At 38.1% G+C, this 24,627-nt stretch overlaps 1 protein-coding gene and 1 long non-coding RNA gene across 3 annotated transcripts in view; one reads left to right on the forward strand and one right to left on the reverse strand.

Annotated features, from left to right (window-relative positions):
* Positions 1 to 24,627, reverse strand: part of kcnab1 (potassium channel, voltage gated subfamily A regulatory beta subunit 1) — a 173,386-nt gene that overhangs the window by 94,980 nt on the left and 53,779 nt on the right. The window lies entirely within an intron of this gene.
* Positions 58 to 19,015, forward strand: LOC101732751. The gene is made up of 3 exons (XR_208616.4): positions 58 to 198; positions 3,271 to 3,414; positions 18,684 to 19,015. It is a non-coding gene; the product is annotated as an uncharacterized LOC101732751 (long non-coding RNA).

The following is a 24,627-nucleotide window of genomic DNA, read 5'->3' on the forward strand; positions in this document are numbered from 1 at the left end:
GGTGGGCTGCAGGGGGAGGAGCGGATGGAAATCAATTAACCCTTGCATGGACAGATATTCAAAACGTGCCTGACACTGGAAAAAAACAAACAAACTCTACAGCCGTTTGCTGACAGATTGTGACAAACACTTTGCGACAGACTATTCAACTCTAGCCAGAGCGGGTAGTCGAGTGAGAGAGATGAGAGGGAACACCAGGTGAATACAATACAATTATGGCCACAGACTATCTGTAATTTACTAGTCCTCCCAATACTTTCTGAGGAACATTCCCAAGGGCAGTGCTGAGCGGTGCAGCTGGTGGCTCAATAAAGTGTTGTTCACCTAGGATTTAACATTTAGTAGAGACTAATATTCAATGCATCATTGCAATTGGTCATCATATTATTGTTATTGGTAGTTTTTATAATTATTTCACATTTTGTTCTGCAGCACAGTTTTGGATTTCAGCACTTAGCTAGTTGCTAGGATCCAATTTACGTTTGTAACCAAGGAGTGGTTTGAGAGAATGAATGATATATGAATAGTAGAAGGACTAAATAGAAAGATGAGTAATAAGTTACAATAACAGTAAAATTGTAGCTTTACAGAGCAATATGTTTTTGGCTGCTGAGATCAGTGACCCTTATTTGAAAGCTGGAAAGAGGCAGAAGAAGATGACAAATAATTCAAAAACTATATAAATAATGAAGACCATTTGAAAAGTTGCTTAGAATTGGCCATTCTATAATATACTAAAAGTTAACTTAAAGGTGAATTACCCCTTTAACACGAGTCTATAAGCTGAGCAGTCAACTGGAAACATAAAGATAAAGCTGGCCACACGAAACCTAGTTTTGTGCGATATTCAGTGCGTGTATAGTGAATCGATGAGATGACCAATCAGGCAGGACAAATGATTTTAATGGCGCCCAAGTTTAGGGCTGAATCGTCAGGTGGAGGTAGAATCCCTATTGTTTCTACCTACACATCTGATGATTCAACCCTGAATGTCAACGTAGGGAATGAACCATCTTTCCTGCGACCAATGGTCACATTGGTATGTGTATGGCGTTATTGGTATGTGTATGGCCACCTTAAGAGCCGTAACCATTCATTTTTCTAAGAGGCTTTGTTGTCAGCTCCTTGTTTATTATCCTGTGTTTGAAAGCATGAAAGGGTTAAAGTGTAGATAAGAAGGGTGTGAGCGGGGCTTGCATGCCCATGCATTATTCTGTTTATGGATTTGTGCCGGTGCTACCATCCTTAAATCACTATGTGACCTGTGTAAAAATTCTGGCTTTGAGGTGTGAGAGAAGCTGGAGCAAGCTCTGGGGAACAGAAAAGTCCCATACCATCCTGGAGAGCACAGGGTAGGGGGTTAGATGGCAGGATACATAATATAGGGTTTCACTGACTACTGATGGGGCATTTGAGGTTTAAGGTAGAAGTAGCAGTTGCTTTCCACAGTAACTTATTTGATGGCTAAAATATTACAGCAGTCTGCCTATCTGCTTGTGCCCCTTCCCTGGCCGTGTACAGGAGCTGCTCACCTGCACTGGGGGAGAAGAGCCAGTTGCCTGAGGAGGGGGGCAACATAACAGCAAGTGCAGCAGGTCAGGGTAACTGCTTATGTGTTGGATTCTGCATAAGAATATGCAAGTGTATATGTGTGGGTCTTTTCAAGGGTGTATTACAAGTGTTTTGGGGTTTATTAGTTTGTACAGGTGTGTATTTATATGCTAGTGTATGGCTGTACAAACCTGTGTGTGTATGCATATGTGTGTGCATATAAAAAAAAACCAGTCTGTATGAGTATATATATTTGTGACATTCAGCATCCCTTAAGCCATCAACATCAACTACATTTAAAACTGGGATTTACAGCATTTAACTGGATAAATATTCAGAATACAAAGTGTGCTGTTAAAGACTGGATCCAATTTTTCAGTACATTTTGGATTAGTATGTATGGTACAGCAATGCCTGTTGTAAATACGCTTGGTTGTAAGTACACCACAATACTCTGGGTTTAAATATACTTGTGAATTGCCAAATCACGCAGTAATTAACATTCAGCCTGTGGGAGTCTAAGGAGCAGGCTGAGAGCAGCAGCAAAAACGCTCTGTGTGGCCCTAAGGCACATACAATATGTGGCTCTCCAGCCCTAAAACTGCTCAAATTCTTCTCCATGAGTTGCACGTACTGCCCAAAGTTACTCAAGCAAACTTTAGCAAGTCAATGCTGCCTGCTTGCAGTGAAACGGTTAAATAGTGTGCGCAGTAGGAGACAATACTCTGTGCATTGCTGGCTGAGACTCTTGCAAGAGCAAATGACTGAGTGGGTGCAATGTATTTCCCAAGGAAAAAAAGGACAAGTAGCAGTGCTAGGTGCATGTTACTGACACAGCAGCATATGGAGGGGCTGCATGACGCAGCCGCTGTACTTGCCTCCTGCTTGCTCAGATTTTGGGCACTGCAGAATAGCAGGAAATCCAATTTCTTTGCACAATGCCAAAAGGAAAATGTCTGCACCAAAGGCGCACAGTAGCAGAGGGATCCCAGCACTTGGAATATGTGGGTGATGATTCATGCCTTAACAACAACCTAATTATTTAAAACCTCAGTACATTCTAACCCAATCTATATTGAGGCAGGCTACAGGCTGGTGCTACTGCTGCACTGCAGTAAGGACGTGCAGCTCACTCACACAGCTCTGTAAGGGAAACCAGGGATCTGAAATCCAAAGTCCTTGATCTACTGAGAACTACAGCTCTCAGCATAGCTTACTGGGAATGCTGGGAGACTCCAGTTATAACTCCTGGAAAGTGAGCTGTTTTTTTGGAGACTGAATACTAACAGTACTTGGTATTGGCCCTCACTGAACTTTACTGCATCTGCCTCTGAGGAGCTAACCTACTGTTGCATTATGTCATGCAAGGAGATCCAATTTGTAGCTGAAACTTAAGGCATACACATACTAATAAATCAAGTTTTGTGTGATATTTGGTATAGTTATGTACCATGGATATCCGTCAGCAGCTTTGAAGATTGCATCTGTTGACGCACCATGGGGGCCAGTGTATGATGCATTCTCAGGTGAATAAGTAAAAAGAAGCCATGGTTTCTCTTCCTTTCCTTTTGTTCCAATTGTTAGGGCTGCCGGCACAACAAATGTATGAAATGAATAAAAGATGGTCATGCCATGTATGACCTGTGGGATATCATATGGATTTTGCTGGTGCATGGTTTCCTTTATATTACCATTTTAATAACTTCCTATTTTTTATAGATACTAAAGCACCCCTAATTTCTACAAGCAATTCCTGACTACTCTCGCAGGGGCTATCCAGGCTGTTCTGTGATCTGAGGTGGCAAAGCCCCAGTTGGGACTGCACCGATGCCCCGCACCCTGCTTACCTGTCCTTCTATGGAGGTAAGTAGGTAGGACAGGGGAAGAAGCTACTTGCATTCCCTTATTGCGGATGTTCCCCCCCACCCCCCATAGATGGCTATATGCTCCCATGCAGGAATGTCACATAAGGAAAGCTGCTAACTTTGACTGAAATAAAACTCCTGAACCCTTGTTCGGGGCTGAGCGTTGAAATTTATCAGCTGAAGAGGGGCAGTAACATACAAAGAAAGTATTACTGCAAACACTAATGCAGTATGCTGTGATACACTATATTACCTTACACTATATTGTGCTGCTGATGTTCTCTTTATCTTTTTGCTATGCTAAACTTGCTGTCCAACAATTTTTGTGCCTATAACTTGTGCCGGGAGGCTAGGGTAGTCACCCCCCTAAAGACAGCTGTGTGCATCCGAGTCCATTGCTGTCTTCCTATTTTTGCAAGCTAGTCACATACCCTGGCACCTCAATGACTATTGCACAGAATATACAATACCATTTTAAAGGGGTTCCCTATCAGATTTTAGAAGCACACATTTGCAACATGAAAGAGCTATAATAAAATGTTTAATTCTTTTTCAAAATGTTATTCTGTTTACAACTTTTAATACCCCCATCCCCATTTATTGGGACACATACACACAGCATGCTCAGGTCTATAGGTATTAAATAAGGGTGGCTGTACAAACAAATGTGTAATTGCATACTGTACATTTTAGTGGTAAGGCACCGTAGCACCCTAGTCCCTTCTTTAGGGATTCCTTCCTCAGCCTTCTACATTTAGTAGTGCTTCTGTTACACATTCAGTTTGAACTGTGTGCAGGGATCATTTCCAGTTACTGCAGAGGTAACACAAATGGTTATTCTTCCTATTTTGCACAATCAAATGGACCAAGTGCAGAGTTGCCACTGACCATCTATTACACTAGCCTGGTCAGTAAAGCACTGCACATTATAATTCCCAGTAAATTTAGATACCACTATAACATTCCCTGACCTGCCTAATTATGCCACTAATAGGTTCAGTTACAACATGATCCAATCTCCACCCCTTCATAGTCAGCTTCCCCAGCAGCACCTGCTCGGTCATGTTCTCAATCTACCCCAATCCCTGGCCACTTTCTGTCACCAGAGTTAATTTTCATATAGAAAGCAGAAGCCCCAATTTAGGTGCATGTTTACTGAGTCCAGAGATTTGACAGCAATTTGATATTAAATCCCAATTAATGACACTTTCTGTAGCAACTGACAAATAGAACACCATTCTGAGTTAATGCAAACCAACTCAATACTATCCAGACAATAGTCAATGTTAGCGAATGCTAATCCAGCAGCATAACATGGGCAGGCTAGGCCCAGGCCCCCCACAAAAAAACCTTCTGAGGGGGTCCAGCGTGAAAAGTCCCTCCACCACTGGTCCCCTTCCGGCCTGCTTGCGCCACACATACAGGTCACACAGCACCATTATATTAAACGTCATAGAGGGGAGAAATAAAATACAGTCTGCCCCCTCCTTACAATTACAGGGTCTGCTGTATAGCTTGTTACGCCACTGTACTAATACATTCTGTACTATGCATTGGCCAAACATTGGTCCAGGGTCATCACTTTCCCTTTGTTTGGAGAAAACCACAATTCCCAAAGCTCCCAGTCCTGTAAAAAAAATTTTTCTTTTTAGTTCTTGTGTCCTTCAACCTTTTTCACTCATTACTGAGAAAGATGGTACCCAGCAGTGCAATTTGTCTCCATAAAAGTAGACATTTATTGGCTATTCTCAGTCTTTACTAAAATAATTACCTGATATCAATAGTCAGTGCGCAGTAACCAGGAACGTTACTAGGCACTATAACTGGGAATAATTAACAAGAGTATTCAACTGGATCGATCCATTTGCACTGCCACTGTCTAATGGCTGCACTGGAAATTGTTGCCTAGTGCAGACAGTCCAGTTTTACACTACAGATAATTATTCTTCCTTTGATCTTGCTTTTTTATATTTAATCTGCTTATTTTTATATCATCTACCAGTAATCAGTATATTTCTGAATAATGAACACTGTATGGAGTCTGAATATATATGTCATGTAGGGGCCTTTCTAATCTCATTTCCAGCTCCCTTGTTCTCGCCCACCAGCAATTATCATACTTTGACTTGTGACAGGCCCCATACCTCATGGAATCTGACCCTTTTATTATCTGATTGAACCTTCGAGATGTTCATTCTCCTGACATAAAGCATCCTGGTATGGAAGTCATTTTGGGTGGAAGTGGTTTTCTCCGCTTGGCTGCTGATATAGCCCTGATAGAGATAACTAGGGATGAGCAAATATTCGTCTGATACAGATTTGCAGCAAAATTTTTATGAATGGTGAGCATTTTTGTGAATCTGCCTAGAATTTTGCCATGTGTTTTATTTCACTGTAAAAAAAAAAAAGAAGAAAAAAAAATGCTCATTGACTCCAATGCATTTGGTGCAAGAAAAAACACCCATTGAGTCGAATGCAAATGATAATGACGAAGTGAGTATGATTTTGGAATTAGTAAATTAAAAATAAGTGAATGATACAGTTGTTAATAAATAAATAAAATGGATTGTGAGGAGGAATAGTTTAAATTTATTATTGAAAAGTGAGGGGGAATAGTTGATATTAATTACTGAATAGTGAGCAGGAATTGTTTAAATCAATTACTCAAAAGAAAATTTATGGATTGGAGGAATGAATTAAAAATAGTTGATAAAAGGAAAAACAAAGGAAGGTGCAAAAGAAATCCAGAGAAAACAAAACTTAGTTCCATAGGTGATACCACAATTAAGATATTCTGTGATAACATACAACATGCAGTTGGACACACTTTATTCCCATATTTATCTCTTGAACATTCATATTTATCTCTTGAACATTTGTAGCCTTTAAAATGAATGATTGAATATATAATTTGACATATTTTATTCAAACCATGCTTTTGAAATAGGCTTTCACATGTGACTATCTTTGCTCTTAGCAAGATTCATTGGGCCCAAATCACTAAAGTCCGAAATAAGGAGTGCTATTTATAGCATGCGTTAAAAATCTTATCACTTCTTATTTTTCGCTCGATTCACTAAAAGGACACTTGTCATAATTAAGAAGCGATGTTCTTGGCGTTATTTATCTTGCGACGACATATTTTCAAGCAATATATTACGCAGCGCACAACATATTACGCAGCACGTTGCTTGAAAATATGTCATTGCAAGATAAATAACTCCAAGAACATCGCTTCTTAATTATGACAAGTGTTCTTTTAGTGAATCGAGCTAAAAATAAGAAGTGATAAGATTTTTAACGCATGCTATAAATAGCACTCCTTATTTCGGGCCCATTTAGTCATTTTGTTGATATGGATGGAAGAAAAGCACATGTGTGCCAAGTTATACCACTATGTGGCTGGCAGTTAGGTGCAAGGCAGTGGGTGGGATTCAGTAAAAACCCCCTTGGGGTGAAATGCAGTGCATCCATTCACCCAAGGTCCTTCAGTCATTTTATGGCTAGTACAGGTATGGGGACCTGCGCAGAATGTGGGGTTTTCTGGATAAGGACTCTTACGTAATTTGGATCTCCATACTAAACATTAAATAAACCCAATAGGATGGTTTTGCCTCCAGTATGAATTAATTATTTAGTTGGGATCAGTGCAAGATACTGTTTATTATTACAGAGAAAAATCATTTTTACTAATTTGAATTATTTGATTAAAATGAAGTCTGTGGGAGATTGCCTTCCCCTAATTCAGAGCTTTCTTAATAATGGGATTCTGGAAAATAGATTCTAAACCTGTATAAATGATGTGTAACAGTAACAAAGAATAAAAACTGTAAGAGCTCTGGGCAGCCCTTTTTGTTTATCCAGGAAAATTTCCTCTCAGTTCCTTGCCTACAACCCTCAGCCCACACACTCTGTGTATATTCATGTATCTATCAAAGGAATTCCCGACACGTGTCAGTTTTCTTATTTATATTGATTTAACAGGAATTACTCACACAAGAGCCCTTGATTTTTATCTCTCTATGGAGTGCCTTGGCTTAGCGCAGCAGCATGTTTACTGTAGGATAACTTCTATGGCAAACAGCCCTACAAAGGCGCAGTGCATCCCTAAAGCAACAAATCATTATTGCAGTGATTTTATACATACATATACAGTCATTTTTATCTGAGCAGGAATTCCATTTATGTTGATCCATCTTCTTGTAATGACATCTCAGAATGGAGAAATGCTTCAGAGATAATTATCTGGTATGCCCTGAGCTATAAGATGGAATAACTCTGGCTAAATATGTAATTGCATTAATCTGCATTTTCTATGTGAAGGTACAAAGTTGTTTGTTTGGAACAATATTTTTGTAACTCTTAATAGGTACTACTGAATAAACCAGTAATCAATCCAGTTTACTGGTACATTAGTAAATTGGTGTCTCATAGATTGGTGGCTTTATATTCAAGGCTTTTTTTCATCTTAAACCATAAAACTGCTCCCCATCTGCCTGTAGAGGGTGAGTTGTAGGATTATAGTAAGGTTACATACAGTGATGGAATTGGGATGAAAAAGTAGAGAACACAAAAAAGGCCCCATGCACAATAAGGGAGGCACTGAATCTACTATTTTCGGATCCTTTTTAAAAGATTGGGCTGAATGCAAATAAGGCTATGGAAGGGTTAAAGAAGCACACAGTGAAACATTTTCACCTTCCATGTTTATATCACAAAAAGTTATGTAATTTTAAGGATTTGTATTTGGTTTGGCCAGGCAAATGGATTCAACCTAATTCAAATCTGCTGAAAAAGGAAGAATCCTTGACTAATCCCCAACCAATTCCTGGATTAGGTGCATCCCTACCCACAACTGTAAGCCACACCCACTGTTGTAATAAGCCTTGCCCACTAAAATTTTCTAGTTTTGGTCACTTTAAAGCAAAGCCAGCACACATTACATTGATTCATAACAAACAAGGGTTTTAACAAATTAGTGCTACAGAATAAGAGTAATATCACAGGGCCCTATTCGCAAGAGTTTATGCAATGACAACTTTATGTTTAATGCCCATTGCATACTCAACAGTATAAATGCAGTGTCAGCTTCAGATTTGATAGCAAAAAAAGCACCGGCACTCGGAGCTGCAAACGGGACTAGCCCTTTAAAAGTCTTTATTGCGGAGATGCAAAGTTTTGGGGCAAAGTGACCCCTTGATCTAGTGTTATACTGGTGCAAATGTACAAATATGTGGCACTTAATCAATCAATAATAACCCTCCCAAACATATAAAAAATTTGGTATCTGTCGGCTCAGTTACTAGCACTTGATTCTTGTGTAACAAAGTTGAAAAAAATTGAATGAATTGATCAGCGAATACAGTTGTTAGCGTTATGCAGTAGAAGTAAATCTAGAGCAACTGGACTTGCTGAATGATCATTGAAAACATTTCACTACTCATCCAAGCAGATTCTTCAGTTCAAGTCTAGATTTAGTTATACTAGATATGCCATGACCTGAATAAATGAAAATCTTCATAGTCAAGTTGTTAGCGTTAAACGGGAAATTTTTTGGAGTAAATTAGAACCTTTAAAGACTTTTTACTATAGTCCAAGAAAAGGCCGGAGGACAGATCAGCCCATTGCAGTACAATGCTTTGCAGCTCACTCCAGCAGTGAAAATATTAATTTACTTTTTTCCTATGGTAAATAAATGGAACACAGACTCTCCAGAGAGCTGAAATAACTTAGGAGTTGGTGTAAGAATCTTTTAGCCTTGATCATTTTATGCTAACAGGCCACATTCTAATTAAAGATCAAAATTAGGCTGTTAAAGTGGCACTTCAGCTTCACTATTGAAATGTTATTCATCAAATGCACTGGAAATATTGACTTTTTTTTTAAGTTGCTTTATATTTTTGCATTCTTTGCTGTTTGTTTGTTTTTTTTTTTAAATGTTGATTTTGAAAATGAATTTGTTTTGTCTACCTTCTTGTTTACCCACCTTAGTAAAGTAGTGATATTCAGTGATATGTTCTCATGTGGCATGGTTGTCTGGGGGGCAAACAAATAAATCATAGAACGGGCTTATGGAAATCTGTTGAGCAGGGGCTGTATCAATGTACAGATGCGCCTAGGGTTGCCACCTGGCCGGTATTTCACCTGCCTAGACAGTAAAACACCAGCCAGGATTGGTATTACTAATTTACTGCCAATGTACTTGCCAGTAATAATTTGCCCTACACCCCCATGCTGCCACCAATCCCCTCCCCAGGTTCCCCTTTAGCCTGCCCCACTCACTATTTTCCCTTACATGTGGCCCACAACATCATGCTGCAACTTCAAGGGCCTTCCTTCTGACGTCCCAGTAACCCTCTGGCCCAGTCTGACCCTGAAAGGTGGCAACCCTATATGTGGCCCTTATCCAATCACCAGACCTGCCAGATATCTGACTGATTTTCAGGCAAATATTGGGTGGGTAGGCCCTCCCAGTGCCTCTATAAATGGGCCAATAAGCTGCTGACTCTAGAGAGGCTAATTCAGTATCTTTTATTGTCCCGTGTATGGATAGTTTAAGTCTGGTCTATGTCTCTAAACAGTTACAGAGTCAGGGAAGATGCACAGAAATGGCTAAAGCGAAAGCTGCCGAGGAATGCCAGCAACTATGCATTAAATGAATTAAAATGGATTAGAAAATTGGCAGTCTGGAGTAGAAAGGAGGGAAAGGGAACCATACATTTTCATTTTGTTAAAATGTAAATTTAAAAAGCAACTGAAAAAAAAATATTATTTGTGGCATATTATTTAAACACCCATTTTGAAGTTTACATTACAATGCAAGCCTAAATTACTGGGTGTGACCCAAATATTTTAGATGTTTCTACCAATGATCCTCTGCACTGCCCTGTGCGAGCACATTGGCAGTATAGCATTTCTTTGCCATTTATGTTCATGCTCAAACCTTCATTTGGTGTTAGGGATCATTAAGAAGAACACCTAAAAAAAATGTCAGCACCACACTCTGCAAAATGAACCCTGGGGCTGGTACGATTTTTAAAGAAGAGAAGTGCAGGCCCGGTGTCAAAGGTTAGTGGTTAGAATCACCACCTAAATAATTGTAACCCTAAGTTATTTTGACATGCATTCTACTTTGACTACCCCTTTTCCACTTAATTACATGTAGTTATCTAAAAATATAGCATTAACCAATTATTTGATACAATATAGCACAACTGTACAGATGAAAGCAAGCTCAGTACTATGGATATAACATATACTGTACAAACTAAAATATTAATTAGTCAAGCACAAGTTTCAGATGAGCAAGAATCATGTCAATATATAAGTTCAACATGGAAATGTGTCTCTTGCGTTGGGATTGTACTGCATTAACTGAAATGGAAAGGGGCTTTGATGAAATCTAGTGGGGAACAGTGTGATGCCAAAAGCCCTGTTAGCTCTCCAGCTGCTTCTGACAGACATTGCTACAAAGAAGTGCATCTCCTGCTGGAGCTTTGTAACAGGGGTTAATGTTATAAATTTAGTTAGAATTAAACAGAATGTATTTGTCTTGGGATGCAAATGTTATTTCCCAGTTTACCTTTACCCTGGTTTATTTATTGTTTCAAGAACCTTATAGTAGATACATTGGGAAATATATATATTTAAAATTAAGGTTAATGGTGCCATACCTGCCCCCTGCCTTTTTTTTATTTGGGAAAACATAGTTACTATGAGCAAATAAGGAGTCTCAGCCACAAAGCCAGAATCTACATTATGCATATTTTATGCTAATTCAGCTCTGATTGATTTAGTAGTTTATGCATCTGTCACTAGTGGAATATATTGAACACAATCTTTTGAACATTTATTGGTGCTGTTGTAGTGCTAGACAGAGCAGGAGTGATTTGCTTCTGACTCTCATTTTGTGATTTGTTCAGTTGAAACTACAAGGTAGTATAGAAAATAAAAAAAGCATTGTGCGTAACCGTCAATATATTTGGCATGGAAGATGCTTGCAGCGTGCCGCTGTTTTAAATTTATTAGTGTCTGGGTGTACTGAATGAATGAATGAATGATTAATAAGTGCTAAACTATCATAAATAGCTTAAATGACTGAAGCAGTTCCCTTAACTCATCTTTTTCTGAATACCAGGTGGCAGCTTGACTTAAAAGCAGACAAGTATGGAACTAGTCTTCTTTAGGATTGATCAAACCCCTGCAATATGGTACAATGAATATTCCATCCTGGGGCTACAATTATTTTTATTTTATTTTCCAAACGTACTAAATAATGTACATTCAAGAATCTATTAACCACCATCATTTAACCCAGCAGCAAGGCATTTAGTCACACCTCATCACTTGGTTATAAATCTGAAACAAATTACAAGGATGGAATGCACATTTTGGAAATTAAGGTCCAAAGTCTATCCCAATCAGTTATGGAGATTTAGTTATCTGGCTCGAGTTATAACTGTTCAACCAGTGACTGACCTATGCTCAAAATGAATGTATAAAGCTAAGTGGTGCTGGTATGTATATAAACTATTCTAGGGTCCTCTTCTCTATTTAGTAAATGTTTGTTTGATTTAAAATAAACCAATCTCAGACTGAACTGACCTATATTTAAGAAGAGTTCAGGCAAGCATATTAGTAGTTTATTTATGTTCATCCTGTTTACGATAGGAAATATGGGCAAAAGACTAAGATGTGAGTCTAGCACTGAGATGTAGCAATAATGTACAGTATATTGTTATTCTGATTATTGTCATGTATTTATCTAGTGCCAACATATTCTACAGTGCTGAGAAGATCAATAATTTTAGCATGCAAGAAGACCTGGAGCTGTGAGAGAATACACAATGCAGGAAGACTGTTTAAAAGACTGTTATATTAATTCATAATCTCATCAGTTACACGTTATAAAAACATATTACAGCATTTTTATTTTATTTACTATTTGTAAATGTCATAATTTCCTTAAAAAAAACGATATAAATATTATTACCACAAAGAACTTCATGCATTTAGGGGTTTGGCAGGCTGCCTCTACTGTAAAAGTATTCTGGTGTTATCCATCTAACAGAAAAAGAAGTCGGCCAACTAGCCCTGATAAATCAAATTAATAGAGTATGTCTAGAGATTATTTTGGCCTGGGTAACTGATTGTGTAAGGAATCTAATTTTTGCATAACAAGAGTCAGATCTGAGCAAATTTAGTGCTTGTAATGTATGCTTTCAATGAACATACACACTTAGCCTACAGGTATTTCCATGGCAGGCAATTATATCTGCTTATTGAGCACATACAGAAGTAGCGTCAGGATAATCCCCTGTAGCAGAAAACTCTCTTTTCTGAGCTTTGGAATTCCTTTCTTAAAAGGAATTTTTGTTTCACAATTGGTACTGAATTAGAAGAGCTACACCGTGTATAGAAGTCCCAATGTTAAGAAATCATTCATTCAGTCACTAATATGAAGAGGATAGACCCCCTCCAACACTGTACTGTTCCTAAAGATTGAATCGATCTCACAATTTAAACAAAACTGCACAAAAAGCTGAAAAGACAATTGTGTTATACAAGTACAAGGATAGGTTAGTGTGATGCAGGAAATTCCATAAGTATAACTATATGAAGAACCACTATTCATACTTATCCTTGTCTGATGCCTGGTATCTTGGGTGCCTGGGCCCTCTAGGGCCCTCCTAGGAAGGATTGTGGGGTTCACCTTTTCCAACCTGCAGTCACTTCCTATGTGCTAACTAGAGAAATACCCCCATCATCACCCCACTCTAAGACCAGTTAGTATGTATTTTAGCTGGTTAAACCTTAAACATGCAGTATATCACCAACAGAGCTGGAAATAGTTAAAGGGCACATAAAGGGAACTATACCCTTTTAAACACTCGTTATCTACCTTGCAAGGACCAAACATGGAGTAGCTTCAGTTTCCCTGTTTGTACTGTTTAGCAAAAGAAAATACGAAAACCACGTTTTTTTTCGTGATTAAAACTACAGGCAAAAAGGATGTTGAGCTCATCCATTAAACTCATGTTGAAGAACTCATGCAGTGCACCCCACACTGCCCCTTTAAGTGTATATTGGCCCTTTACTTCTATCCAACACTATTATAATCCATTGTAAGAGTTCTAACATGTATTTCTATCTTAGCTTAAGCATCAGTGACAAACTGTTGGTTAACACAGGTTTAAATACCAAAAATCTGTAACAATCCCCCCCAGGGAGAGGGCGTCATTATAAAATATGATGATCATCTTCTTCAAATATAGTTATCTTTATGAGTTCAAACCCTATAAAGTTTCTCTCTAAGTGGTCTTTACTCAATTTGTAATGTCATTCATAGAATTAAACATTGAGAAAAAAATACAATTCTTTCACAGTAAATGAAGACATATGCTGTATTAGTGAGCATACATTACAAGCATTTTATTGTTGGAAGAATTATTTTAAACTTTAATATTTTATGGTGTATTCATTATATGATGTAAATCTTTTATTTCTTGTGATAGTATGCCTTTATAGGATTTACCGTTAACCTTCTTTTCCATTAATTGTTTTCAATATCTACTAAAAATTTTGGACAATTTTTAAAGCTTAATACAGTCCAGCACAAAGGTGAATGATGCTCAGACTAGAGGACATTCCAGGGAAGCCCATGTGCCCCTTTGAGTATAGGGCTGCTGAATGCAGGCAGCGAGCAAAAGCACAGAGCAAAGCACAACAAGTGAAAATGGGGTAACCGACAGGGCAAAGTCAAACTTTGCAATACAGCAAGTAACCAGGTGTAACCGACAGGGCAAAGTCAAACTTTGCAATACAGCAAGGCTAAAGGCAATCATATTTTATGTGTTACTACCTGCTTTCAGCAACACTTATCTGAGCCATGTGGTTACTGAATAGGATCGAAACCATTGCCTAATCCTTTCAGTCTCCAAAGTTGTGTCATATGATAGTAAGACTACAAGTAGTACCTGCATCTAGCAGTCCAAAGGATATGCTTCTTGCTCAGACTGTAGCCACACGGGGTTGATTCTTGGTCTGCAGATAAATGCAGGCCAAGAATCGCCTCCTACACTTCAAACAGCTTTTACATGTAGCTGCACCCAGAGCCACTTTGTCTGGGGTGCAAGCACATGAATCAGATTTTGGCACTAAAAACTGCTCTCTGTACCAGGCACATACAAAATGTACCAGGCACATACAAAAGCTGTTCAGAGTATAGAGGCTGATTCTCAGCCTGAGTTTATCCGCAGGCTGAGAATTAGCCCTATATGGCTTAGGCCTTAGGGTAGAGGAATATGTAAGTTGAGAAAACTATAGACTGGGCACAGGACAGAAAGGAAATGATGGAAGATTTAAAAAAGGAAACAAATACAGGTATGGGACCTGTTATCCAGAATGTGTCTTTGCGTAATGTGGATCACTGTACTTTTTCTACTAAAAATCATTTAAACATTAAATAAACCCAATAGGATTATTTTCCCTTCAATAAAAAATATTTATAACATGTGCAGGGTACTGTTTTATTATTAATAAGAAGGAATTAATTTTTGAAAATTTGAATAATTTGAATAATTTGAGCTGTCAACCCCCCTGTTTTTACATGAGTTTACCAGCTTTTGGCTTTTTTCCCCAGGCCTCCCGTCGCTCAATAGCATTCTCCCAATTTTTCTGCAATCCCCCGAACATCAGCGATTTTTCAGCATCAATGGGGCATTTGCGAATGTGTGAGATGTCACATCCGGGTATCAGCACAAATTTTCGATGTTGCGCTGGCGCATGCAGCAGATTTCCCAGTGCTGACTTCAAGAAAGTTGATAGCTCTATATGGAAGATGGTCTTCCTGTAATTCAGAGCTTTCTGGATAACGTGTTTACCTATCAGGGATCCCATACCTGTAATGGCATAGCCTAAAAATGAAGATAAGAGGAAAGAGAAAGTTAGAGGAGCACATAAAAAAAACAAAAGTTGTGAAGAAGGGGAAAATGATTCCAAAGCAGTTGCTGTTTTAATATGTGTGTGTTGGGTTGAGAGAAGAAACTAGAAGTAAAAAAATGGGAATAAAAGAACAGTTTATTTTGTACGGTAGCCTAGTGTTCTGTTACAACAGTCCGTAGGTCATGGAAAGTTGTTTGTGTTCCCGAAAAGTACTGTAGACTGTTTGTCTGGTTTTAATTAACTGTCACTCTTTTTTATTGCTCATTGTTGCAGCCAAACAAAAATGAACATTCTCTTGAGAGCGTTACTAATCGATGCAGCAAAAATTGACTAGAAATAGCTTTTTATAGCTGATTCTTGTTTTGCACATGTTAAAAGGAAATCTTTCACAGCTGAACTTATTTTTTTAATGAGCGTTAATGAAATTAACATGTTTATAAAACTGATTTGTTTCAAAGTGCCTCAGTTTGATAGAATGTGATGCATTAGAAGCTATTGGCTGGGGGCTGTGGTTCCAGAGCAAGCAGCTATATGCTGCGTGACGGAATGGCCTTTGCATTGATTCTGGTCACTGCCTCGTAAGCATTTCTTTTTACTGATGCAATCTGTCACCTTTTCCATTGGGATTCCTCTTGTTACCTTTCTTAATGTAGGATCTCTGGCAGCAGCATTCATCTTCATATTTAATTGCTTTATGATTTTTATGTGTCCATCTATTAGCAGTATTGTTCAATTAGGATATATATTTTTCTGGACCAGAAAAGACTTCAGCTTTTTATTTTGTAATTTTCCCATATTTAGTTCAGTCTTACATGATGTTGAGTTGGTGCAATCAGGTTATAGTCTGCTCCCACCTTATATAGGGAATCATATCTGTCCAGACCTGGGAAAGCTAATTATGCTCTCGGTGAGTTTCACAAGACTTCAGTCCATCTTCTGTAAATCAGATGGTTCACTATGCGCAGTGATAATGGAAATGGCTGGGATTGTGTGACTATTCACTTGCAAGGTTATTTATTGATATGTGTCTTTTATGCGTTTCATTGCTTTTGATGTGGCTAAGCTTTTTTGTAGCTGAGTCAATTATGACAATAACTGTACTGTATACAGGGATTCTCAACAATGTTTGCTATATTAAGCAGTGGCATTAGAAATAGTCTGCCATGCTTTCATAACATCATCAGTGAAATATATTGTAATCTAGTATTCATCTCCACATTACAGGTTTAATTATTATAAAACCTTGTTATAGAGCCCACTCTGTCTAAGACTTTTCTTCTTGGGAAGACACAGGAGCAAAAACTTTGTTTGCCAGTGCTTGTGTTCTAAATAACATCAGAAAAGGTAAAAAAAAATGCTTTTCTTGACCACAATATCTGCCTTTTTACCTATATAGTCTTTAGAAGATCCAACATAAAATATACCTATATACTGGAATTATTTCGCTATTTAGTTTATTAAAGGTTGCCTTAATTTAATGTTAATATATAAAAGGGTACAGTCTGAATAAATATTATATATATTTATATATTAAAAATATTATTATACATCAATATATTTAGAAATAGATCATAAATAAATATATATCATATATATTTGTCTAAATTATACTCATTCATTTAGAATAATATATCTTTTTGAAAAAAATGTGTATATATATATATATATATATATATATCCAGTAATGGTATAAATGATTATTTTGTAAGGAGGTTGTGCCAGACAAAGTCAGCTAATACAAGAAGTCTTTTTGGATCCGTCAGCTAAAATCCTGATTGGCTTTAACTCCCAGAAGTGGCTATAAATCCAATGGTTGCTCAAGGATCTCTTCTCCTTCAGATGCAGATTAATGCACTGTATCAGTCTGTTACACTTTATTAAGAAAATAATGTACTGTAAGGACATGGGAGTTTGAAACCTAATGTATGTGAAGTTTCCTTCTGCTGGAAACTTTGCACATCGTCAGAAAATGTGTATGCCTTCCCACCAGCAATTCACTTTATTGCAGGAGGGTAGGCATCTGCAGATTGGTCACCTGTACTAGCCGAGATTAACCACGGGCAAACTAATCTGCCCGTGGGCCATAGCCCTTAAGTGAGATAAAGAGTTACCCCTTCTTACTTCTTGTTTTTGATTGTTCTTGCAATCTGCACAACTTATCCAAACAAATTGAAAGGCATAAAACTGTGTGGCCCCATGTACGCTGTTCATCATGTCGGCCCAGGGGCACTGCTGCCATGAGGCGAGTTGAGATACTCACCTTAGGCAGCAGTGCCCCTCAAGTTACCAGGGGAGGCAAAAAGCCATGGTATCCTTTAGAGCCAATTTTTTTTTTTAAACGGGCAATTTGGTCCAGGGAGTGGTGCACAATTGGGCTCCCTGTACTAGCAATGTGGCCCGCTCTAGTGCTGTAAGCGGGGGGGGGGGGGGGGGCTCAGATGCCATTAAGCTAGAATTGCCCCTGCATGGGCCAGTCAGTCAGTGATTGTATGTTAGGCACATATATGGTCACTTTTACATATATGGTCAGTTTTACTATAGGAGTGTAATGTTCTCATCAAACGTATATAAACTCAGCCACAGACATAGTAATGGAAATAGGTGAAAGAGATAACAAGGAAGGCAGACAATACAAACAAATACTATCATCCAATATTCTTACAGTTTTTTTGTCACATTAAGGTTGGTACATTCTGTGCAAATATTTTAGTGATTCCAGTATAGACATATAGATAAGACTTGCTGTATTTTCAATTCGGAATACACAAGTAAGTAGTGCATGTGGTTCAGTAAGCATGAGGAAGGAATGGGTTAAAAGATGCAAGGGTAGTGGAACTACAGGAGATTATAGTCTGTGTAGGTCAAATGAGGTCAAACTCACAGAATTGAAATGATTGTGATTTCAGGTCCCACCACTGATTAAAGAATAAAAATGAGAGCCTTACATCCCTTGTACAGATCAAAAGGTTGTGCACAATTAAGTAAGGGGGCATAAAGATACAGGTACTGGAACGGAAGGAAGACAGTAGACTAAAGAATACGGTAAAAAAAGCAAAGAAACATTTAATAGTTCACACACTACCTTCCATAATTGATATTTTGTGAATTCCCAAAAATTCCTGAAGAATTAAACTGGTCAGACCCAGCAGTTAATTTGTAGTACAGTGGGAAGTTGATTAACAGGAGTCATGTTTTGTTTTTTGAATGGTATAGGGGCAAGTCATGTTTACCCATAAAGACATCAGCAAAGGAATACATTTTTTGTTAAAATGTAGCACAATTTAGAATTATTTATACTAGAAAAATGTTTTTTCTCTCTCTCAGGATGTTCTTTCAACATATAGGAAGCCATTGTATGCAGCGAGTGACTGGCACGCATTGCACACTCTCTAATGGCAAAGAGACTATGCATCTCCTGGGCTTACAGACTTCTGCCAATGGTTGTAAATGTTCCAGTTCCAGTTCCATAATTGTGAAGCTGAACATTGACAAGTGAGCCATTACATCACTATATGTGGGCACCCTTCTGCCTGGGACTATTTATTCTGGATACATGCGGAAATCTGCATTATCTAATTTAGCTCCCATGAGCACTCCCTTCTTATTTCTTTTTTTTCATTCATCAAACTCAATAAATGTATAATAGCTTTTCTATATATGTCTGTGTGCAGATTCTTAAAACTAACACCCACTATGTCATTTGAAGTAAAGTGTTGAGCAGAATGATATTGTGGATCAGGGAGACAAATCACATTGGTGAGCATTTCAATGGGACTGAATGTTTTTACTTAAATGATTAAGTGATTACAATGCTTTCCTATGGAAAGGTATTTTCAGCCCATGTGTCGTTGCCCTAAATGTGATTTTGTGATCAGCACTGTTTCTCGCAAAAACAAAAAAAAATAGGATTTATTTTAATTAAGAATAATAAACTCCTTGGTATATTTTCTGGATTAAATGCCTTCACTTTTATAAGTTAACTTTTATGATGTAGAGAGCAATATTCTGAGACAATTTGCAATTGGTCTTAATTTTTTTATTATTTGTAGTTTTTTTTAGTTATTTCACTTTTAGTTCAGCAGCTCTCCAGTTTGGTGTTTCAGCAGCTATCTGGTTGCTAGGGTCCAAATTACCTTAGCAACCAGGGAGTAGTTTTAATGAGAGACTGGTATATAAATAGGAGAGGACTTGAATAGAAAAATAAGTTATAAATAATAACAATAAAACTGTAGCTTCACAGAGCAATGGTTTGTAAGATATATAATTTATGTATAACATATATACAGTATATATGTAAGATGAATATATAGGTCGGTATGCGTGTATATATATATATATACCGTATATATATATATATATCAAGTTCAATATATATATATATATATATATATATATAAGAAGAAAAAGAAGCCGCTCTCTCAGGACTTAGGTGCAAAAATAAAAAGTAATTTATTGAGTAGACGAACTCATAGTTCGTCTACTCAATAAATTACTTTTTATTTTTGCACCTAAGTCCTGAGAGAGCGGCTTCTTTTTCTTCTTATCTCGGTTTCACTGTGAAGACTGCACCCAGGCGGATTTGAGATTTATACGTGAGTGCCAGTATTGCATTTTGACTTTATATATATATATATATATGAAACGTTGAGGCTTGATATGTTAATTTTGCTCCTTCTTTCTCAATAAATATCATTTTATATACATTTGTATGAAACCCTGTGTGTTCTGGCATTACTCCTGCAATATTTTAGTTTATATGGCTCTTGCACCCAGGTTGTATTTTGTTAGTGGCATGCACCATTATGATCTCTGTAGTATATAAATATATATATGTGCGTTGGGGTTTGTTCGGAGAGGGTGAACTTGATGGACTTTTTTCAACCCAACTTACAGTAACTATGTAACTATGTAAGGTTAACACCATTGTTCTGTGTGAACACACAGCAGCTAAATGACTGAAAAAAGGTGTTATGGTATAGCCCCTGGTTACCGGCACTGGATTGTAATGGAGTTTTTGCCATATATCATTCAGTTTCCCTTCATATATATGTAGCCCTCTTTTGCTACTGTATGAGATCTAGCACGCATTCACTTGCGTGTGGCACTACAGGAGCCCTGTGCCTCCGCTACCTGAAAGAGCAGGTACACTGATAAATGGCGTGCCTCCACCCAGGGTCAGGATAGGTTGAACTGCAGTACCCCTCCCTGGGAAGCTTCTCTGATCCACAACACACACACAGGAAAGGTTGATGGATTTATTGGCAGACGCTATACCTTTTAATTTGCAGATATAGATACAGCCTGCCAGCCAGGGGCAACTTCACTCACATAACATAGCTGGTACTTTCTGAACTGCTGAGGGGAATCCCCCACTTATGTGGCAAGTGCTTCAGAGTCTTAAGAAGAACTCCCTTTGGCTTTCAGTGCCCTGAGAAGACCACGCTTTCCTCTTCAGAGCCCTGTACAGGACCCGCTTTCCTTCCGCACCCTAAAAGAGCGCACTTTCTGCCACTGGGGGGTTCCCAATTACTTTCTTATACAGAACACTGTGTAAGCTACCAGCGCCTTGCTTGTCTCTCTGCTTCCTTGTGCCCAGCAGCACCTCCTTCTCACTTCCTTCCTGTCAGCTCACACAGAGGGTGGGGGCTTCTCCTCCTTGCACAGTAACAACACAGAAGAGAGACAAGTGTACAAAGCTCCCATACATATATTACAGATTATAAAGTAAATTATAATATAAAAGAATTTTGGTCTTATACCTAATGACAGGCTGGTATGTCTGAGAAAAGGCAAAACGGGGTCTTGTACAACCTGCAAGGGCAGATGTGGTTATGCAAATTTAGGCACAGTCATTGCATAAAATAATGGAAAGGAACTTTCATCCAAAGCCACTCCTTGCACTTCTGGATGGTTGCACCCAGTAACGCTGTGCCTGTCCTGCCTCCTGTTGCAAACCACGAGAAGTGCGCACTGCAGGCGCAGGTAAACCCTGGAGCTCAAAAAGCATGGAGTAGCTCCACAGTTCAAAGAGTGGCCTACATCAAATGATGCAGCGGAAAAAATAAACAGGGCTCAGACATAAATTCCAGGACTAAACATTTTCAGCGCAAATGCTTCCATTTTCAGGGTGTTTACACTTGTTCTGGTGAATTAGCAATTAGCTACAATTGCATCAGACACATTGCTACACCATGCCTGCAATTACTTTGGAATTATAGGTAAAAATGTTGCATTGTGCATAAAAACATGGTGACTTGCACCCCAAATTGCTCTTTGCATATTGTGGTTGCGAACGTAATTCACCCCTAAGAAATTCTTGAGCAAAGAGGGCATTTCCTGATATATAATGTAGGAAAATATGCTGTGCTGTATAACATTAAATATTTTGGTACATGGCGTGTGGCAGCTAATATGGAATTGTTGCTAAGCACATTGAGATCTAAACGACGCTCATCAGAAAGCCATACGGAAATTTCAATAGCATGTTCCAAAGGGAGAACTGGTGGTAAATTGTCACTGTTTCCATGGATACAGAACACAAGCTTTATTTTTATCAAAATAATTGTTTAGTAAATGTTCAGCATGGATTGTTTTCATGGAAGGATCTATAAAATAGTAAAATTCTTTCTGCTGAGCATAATTACAGGCCATCTTGTCATCTGCCTAGTACATGGTATCTTTTAATGCAGAATGCTACTTCCAAGCTGTTACAAAGAAGAGATAATTAGAGGTATTCTCAATGCAATGCATCTGAGACTAAATGCTGCAGAGTTCATATGTAACCTGGCTTTCCAGCAAGCCCGCCCCCTGGAACATACATTTCATTACAAATGCATGTTGGTGTCTGGTGTCTTCACAATACAAACAGACAAGCTAAATGGAATATAGACAGATTATTATGTAGTTGTAAATCTGCTGACTAAATAGCAATTCCTGTAATAATATTGTCACTTTTAACTGGTACAAAACAATATTTATCTTTACGAATTTACAGACTTGTATCCAAAAATGATAGACAGTAATAAAGTAATTTAAGGCAAAAAAGACAGATTCATAAGGGTAATCTCTTTTCCAAAACACTTTAGAATTTAAACCAGGGAAATGCAAACAAAACCTTCTGATGGCCAACTGCCAATTCAGTCAGTAGAAAAATCCTCCCTTGGTCAATTACGTCTGATTAATAAAATTATAATTATATGTTTCTGTTAGAGAGGAACTCTACCAATATATCACTTATTACAGGTATAGGACCCATTATCCAGAATGCCCGGGACCAAGGGTATTCCGGATAAGGGGTATTTCCGTAATTTGGATCTTCATACCTTAAGTCTATTAAAAAATCAATAAAACATTAATTAAACTCAATAAGATTATTTTGCTTCCAATAAGGATTAATTATATCTTAGTTTGGATCAAATACAAAGCACTGTTTCATTTTTACAGAAGGAAATCAATTTTTAAAATCTGAATTATTTGCTTATAATGGAGTCTATGGGAGACAGGCTTTCCGTAATTCGGAGCTTTCTGGATATCGGGTTTCCGGATAAGGGATCTCATACCTGTACCACCTCTATTAGTAGGGAATACTTTAACCTAGCTGCCTGGCTGTCCTTACAGAAAAATAAACAGTTGTTGCTGATGGTAAAATCTCTTTTCTTCTAGTCTAAATCACTGTCTTCTTGCCACATGCATTGTCCTACAGAAAAAGAGTTACAAGAATTCATTTTTAATATTGACCTTGTTTAAATGTGTATGGGTTTATCTAGAAAGAATAACACAGATTTGCAAAAAAGGGTGGGGGAAGTGTATGCTAAAATAAAGTTTTAAAAAAAGTCATGTCCCTAAATCATGGGATAAAATTAAAAACACAAGATTTATAGTGGGTCATGTAAGTGGCTCAAGAACAAAAAGTGAATGTCCCAGTCAGAAGGACTCATTAATGTATGGCAAGTGCAGTGTGCAAAGTACAATTTCAAGCACAATAGCTATGTATTTTTTCCCTAATTTTTTCAAAATTCCAGCAACATTGCTCAATTATGCTACGCCTCCTGCAGTTGAACCCGGTTCACCAAAACGAACGCAACTGCGTGCGAATTTCATCGCAAATAGAAAACAATTGCACTCAAGTCCATCTGGTGTGATTTCTGGTTCTCAATATGCGAGTGACATCTGTGCCTGATACTTTAGAAGTAAGTGTGCTGCCTCAAATTTTCTTAGTTTATTTCTTTGGAAGTTTTTGAGAACATTTTGTAAATTCTTGGGAATTAAACTTTTGTTTTCTTTGGCCTATTGCCCTCAATTAAATCATGTCAATGAAACAAATAATTAGGGTCTTGTCTGACCTCTTTCCCTTACGACAGTGGTCCCCCAACCAGTGTCTTGTGAGCAACATGTTGCACACCAACCCCTTGGATGTGTCTGCCAGTGGCCTCAAAGCAGATGCTAATTTTTGAATTCCTGGCCTGGAAAGTTTGGTTCCATAAAACCATGGGTACTGCCAAGCAGAGATTCCTATAGACTGCCAGTCCACAGAGTGGCTATCAAAAAGCCAATCACAGCCCTTATTGGGCACCCCCAGGAACTTTTTTTCATGCATGTGTTGCTCCCCAAATCTTATTACAGTCAAATGTGGCTCATGGGTTTGGGGACCCCTGTCTTTGGAGGATTTTTTTCACAATAGTGTTCTTAAGCATCATCAGAGAAGTCAGCATTTCTTTGTGTGTATTGCCAGCATCCTCTGTTTCCCTCAGAATGTTTTCCTCTCTATTGTCCCTGATACCAATGGTTTGCAAGCTTGCTATCTGGAATGCTGCTTAAATCAGTGCCAGCTCAGTCCTTGCTAGCACTACCCTGAAAGCTCTAGTGCAAAACTTGGTTAATAATAGAAAGTGCCAAAGCTGTTGCACATAGTGGAATTAGTTGTTCAGTCACATAGAGAATGAATGATTTTAGGTTAGGCCATCTTCTCCTCTTTGTAACGTTTGTGAATAACTTGCATTAACAATTTTTCTGATAGTCAAGAAAGTGTTTTAATGACTTGACACATTTATCAGATCAATGTGTAATTCCCTCTATATTGAGATGCTGAACTCTCGACAGGATGTTAGAACCCAGCAAAACTCAACAGGAACACTGAGGTCAAACACTCATCCAAATCATTAATCTCCTAATCAAGTCATGCAGGAAATATCAATGCAGATAATTCTTTTCTTCACAAAAACAAATCATTCCAGCTGGAAAATAACTTGTTAATTTTGAAAGCATCTGC

The sequence above is a fragment of the Xenopus tropicalis genome, chromosome 5 (assembly GCF_000004195.4).
Source record: "Xenopus tropicalis strain Nigerian chromosome 5, UCB_Xtro_10.0, whole genome shotgun sequence".
NCBI classification, from domain to species: Eukaryota; Metazoa; Chordata; class Amphibia; order Anura; family Pipidae; genus Xenopus; species Xenopus tropicalis.